We start from the raw sequence: 4,708 nt of genomic DNA, 5'->3' as shown, positions 1-4,708 counted from the left end.
GTTTAGCTTGTTTTTGTGCATTTATAGTGTTTTTCCTTAGTAAAGTAGTCTTTTAAGCTAGTTCTATGTGTTTTCAGGTTTTAAGGGCAAAGTATGCAAAAGGATGCATTTTGGAGCCTTTTGGAGCAAATTAGAGCTTGGAATAGACATCATATGCTTGGAGCCAAGATGATGGACGAAATTGACGATTTGAAGATGATGTTTCCTACTTGAACAAGGTTTCCTAGTCGAAGTAGGAAAGCGCCTAATTAAAAGATGAAATCCTAGTCAACGAGGGATTCCTAGTTGAAGATGGATTCCTAGAAGAATGAAGATTCCTACTCAAATAAGGTTTCCTACTTGATGAAGGAAAGTCAAAATTCAAATGGTCTCAAGTGAAGCAACAAAGAAGTTTTCCAAGTCCAAAAAGGAAAAGGAGTCCAAGATGAAGAAGGAATGACGAAGACAAGGTTTCCTAATCCTAATAGGCAAAGTTTCCAAGTTCAATGTGGAGTCCTTATCCATTTAGGGCACTTTATCCATTTAGGATACCTTATCCTTGTTCTAGAAACCTTATTCATCCTTGCCGTGAGTTTTCCTTGCATTAGAGGGTTTCTAAAAGCCCTAATCTGCCCTATCTTTTAGTGTCGCACCTATCCCTTCTAGAAAGCTGTTTTCCCTTGCCTTGCAAGGCATTCTAGAAGCCTTATCACCTCATCTCCTTACCTGCTGCACCTAGGAAGCATTATCCCTTTTTATTTCTGATTTCTAAGCCTATTTCCTTGTGGATTTGGGTTATTCAAGTCCATATCTGATTACCCTAGGGTTTTAAGTGCCTATATATACTCATATTAACCCCTAGATCAGAATACGACCTCTCATACACATTCATTCATTCCAGAAATTCGTCCAACCCTCTCCACACCCTTGCCGCAGCCACCAAACACCTTTCTCATTAGTTTTAAGCTTTGCCGCACCATCCCCTTCCCCTAAACACTACTACATCCCTCCATGACCATGCATCCATACACCTAAGGCCCTAAACCTGTCCCTAGACGTTTGCCGCACCAAGGAGGAGGAGAAGGAAGCTCGGAAGTTCATGCAATTCGAGTTCGCGTCGCTGGAATTTCTAGGTGTTTATTTCCTTTGATTTCAATGTTTAATTTCAATTCTCTTTATTTTGTGCGTATGAGGAACTAAACCCCCCCTTGGCTAGGGGGGGATTCGAAATACATGTTTATGTTTGCGATATGATTTGATTACTTCTAATTGCGTTTCATAAGTTGTGAATTCAATTTACTTATCTATGTGAATTACATTGATTTGTGTGTGTTGGTTGAGAGTGCACGCCTAATTATCATGCATAAATTGGATGCTAGGATATAAGGAAATTTCACCTAATCGTTATGGAATTATATTCACAAGTAGTAAAAGTTAATGATCTCAATTGCGTTAAGTAAATTCTTGGCATAAGTTTCATGCAATTCATAGTAACGAGTGCTTCGTCAATGCTTATGGTTTTCAAAGAACTTAATGATTCTTGCTTGTATCTCTATTATGCAATTCATGTAGGGAACTTGTGGGGAATGCTTTGGGTTGTCGTATGCAATCATCCAATTCAATAACGTTAGGAAAATATGAGGGTTAATTAGTGCAATTCACGGTTAATCTGGGGCGTTGAGAATTCATGGGTTATTGAAAAGCAATTGGAAATCGTTTTATATGCAAGTATAACATGCGTGGATATGAACCCCTTAGCTAGCTTCCCATCCATTCAACTCCATCAAATTCGTTTTTACAATCTGTTCTAATTTAAAAAGTTTGTTTTGTTTTTAAATTCGTCCAAAACCAATCCCCCTTTACTTTGTTGAGTCATAGTAGTTAGAAATCACTTTAGTTTGTGTTTTTAAGTGTCTTAGGTCAAGTTAAAACCAATTTTCGTCCAAAGTTGTGTCTAGTGTTCAAAACTGCCCAGATTGTGTTTTTAAGGCAGTTTTGAGTGTTTTGGGTGCTGTTTTGAGTCTTTTGGGTTTGTTTTGGTGTTTTAAAGTTTAGTTTTGCATTCTTTGAGTCTAGTATAGTGTTTTAAACTTGTTTTTACGTATTTAAGTCAGTTTTCAAGTGATTTTGCAATCCCTCCTAATCCCCGGCCTAAAACGATCCCTACTTACATACTTACTACAATTGATAAAAGAGGGTTAATTTGTGTGCTTATAAATCTCGCATCACCCACATAAAGTGGTTTCTATTAGAAATGTCCAGATCAGGAAAATCGAACTTGTGACGATTTGACAATCCACTGAATTGGAGGGAACAAGATTATGATTGGTGATATATGAATGAATCATCCATAAGCATCAAAGTTAGAACATTCGAGTTCTAAGACATGGTTTTCATGAAAAACGTCAGGTTTTCATGGGTGTATTTGTTTTATGAAAACTTTAGGTTTCAAATAACACACCTCAACCAAAGTCGTGGCATGTTGGTCGACACCCGAAGGTAATGTAACCAAAAAGGAAAAGTGAAGCATAAAAATAAAGATAAATTTAAACCAAAACTAACATTTATTTAATCTAAAGTAGAGAGTGCATAGTAGCGGGAAGAACCCATAAAAACACAACTGTTCAGAGCATAGATGACAGTATGACATAAGTAATGCAGTTGAAACTGGTTAAAGTACTTATTACACAACCAAGAAAAAGCTCCTACATTTATTTAGAGATAAGTCAAAACCGTTGGAGATTTCTCGGATGTCACAGAGAATTCAACTATTTAAGTTCTGGAGGGGCTAAAACCAAAAGGGTGAATGGGAAAAAACCAAGGTTTATAAAACACATTTATTTCTGAATATACTAACCCCTCACCGTAAAACATGTATAGTTTCCAGAAAATCATACTACATATAAGTATGAAATCAAATGTAAATCAATAATAATTCCATAAAAATGCTAATCATAATACCTCAATCGTAGCTTATGTAAAATCAGGTGCTCATCAATCTATGCTAACACACGAGTTTAAGCAAAGGGAATCTAATATGAACATGACTGGGTGGAATCATAATATACGCTTTAGTACTACAATCATGTGAAGATTGACGCTAGGCTCATCACATACGAGTCTGAGTTGCCTAATGTATCCTATACGACAGGACCGGCACTTACAATGGATCCAAGGTGAGTGTGCGGTGCGATGTGAACATACACATGAAGCCTAGCCCTGGCACGAGCGAGTACTACACTGGTGCAAGCATGCATGATGAGCAAGTATAATATATATAAAAATACCAGGAGAATATGTAAATCTCAACAATATAATGGCATTTTTAAAATTAAATAAAATATGGCATGATAGGCGTAAAATTAATCAAAACACTTGTGGAAACTATAAAACTTTATATATTATATATAAAAACAAATGTCCACTCACTGATACGTCAATGGATCGTAGCCTCCTAGCCTTGTTTGTCCTTGTACCTCCTCAAGGTAAGTTTCATCTATATGTGAAATAACTTTACTAATTAATTAATTAGGACATACACTAAAAGGCTAGGGAAATCCCCCATAGTTTGCTCAAACGGAGGGTTTAAGTATACAAAAACATTATACTCGATGTCACGAACCCGTACACGTCAAGAACGTGCTTCCCGGAGGCCTGACGCACCCTCACGTGCTGCCAAGTAACGCCTCCATGCACAGGCCACATGCCTAACAAACTGATAGAAACCCTAGGGAATATTCTGTTAGATTTGACAGAAAATTCCGTTAACTTTAACGGCGTTACCTAACAGCGTCAAAATATTCTGTTAACTTTAACAGAATATTCTCCTTCTTTTCCAGTTGTCTTCCTCTATCCGCTGCCGCCATCTGGTTCGTCGTTTTTTGGGGAAAAAAAAATTAAAACTTCATAACTTCTTCATTTCTCAACCATTTTTGACATACTTTATATGGAAATGAAGCTCATGAAGAAGAGAACAAGTTTGTACCTTTCAAAAGTCCAAAAAGTGGACGGAAATGGACTGAAAAAAGCCTCGAAACTCTCAGCCCTATTTTTGTCGTCTCAAAGCCGCATGTTCTCACATTGGCTCCACTTCAAACCTAGGCTAGTGGCCACGGGGAGTTGCCTAGATGTCTCCAAACCTTCCAATACCGTGCAACTCGAACGAAAAAGTCATGGAGGAACATACACCCGAGTTAGAGCTCTGAGTTGCTCTGAGTTGGACACTCAAAACTCGATTACTTTAAGATCGGTTCTTACGGATGGACTCGTGAGGATGAAAGGAGCACGATGGTGGTGATTTTAGGTTCAATCTATGAAGTTTGATGATGAGTCTTGGTTGTTGCAGATAGGAGAAAGCTATAATGCGAGGGTGAAGAAGAAGATGAGAGAGAGAGAGAGAGAGAGAGAGAGAGAGAGAGTTTTGATTAGTCAAAAACAAAAAGAGAACGGAGCTATCTGATTGGATGAGAAAATATGGGAAATTGATTGATTGATTGGTGAGGGAGAATAGGGCACGGGATAGATTTAAAGAGAGAAGGGGATAAGATTTGTACAAATTTGAAATTACACGAAATCTAACGTACCTTATCAAAAACAGTAGTTTCCAATTCTGAATAATTAGCATGTACGTGTACAAATCTACCCGTTGTTAACACACTTTAACTAAACGTAACTTTTTCGTTACAACTCTGATTCAGGTCTAACTCATGCTCACGCATTCATAATAACA

General features: G+C 37.6%; 1 long non-coding RNA gene across 1 annotated transcript; it reads right to left on the bottom strand.

Moving 5' to 3' along the window:
- Nucleotides 1-3,361: 3,361 nt before the first annotated feature.
- On the bottom strand, nucleotides 3,362-4,405 carry LOC148693553 (uncharacterized). Its single transcript, XR_015952703.1, has 2 exons — nucleotides 3,965-4,405; nucleotides 3,362-3,845 (listed from the first exon to the last, which is right to left on the bottom strand). It is a non-coding gene; the product is annotated as an uncharacterized LOC148693553 (long non-coding RNA).
- Nucleotides 4,406-4,708: the final 303 nt, after the last annotated feature.

The sequence above is a fragment of the Pyrus communis genome, chromosome 10 (genome assembly GCF_041283825.1).
Source record: "Pyrus communis isolate YQ-2024b chromosome 10, ASM4128382v1, whole genome shotgun sequence".
NCBI classification, from domain to species: Eukaryota; Viridiplantae; Streptophyta; class Magnoliopsida; order Rosales; family Rosaceae; genus Pyrus; species Pyrus communis.
The sequence above is the reverse complement of the archived record's forward strand: the minus strand, read 5'-3'. Positions and strand labels throughout refer to the sequence as shown.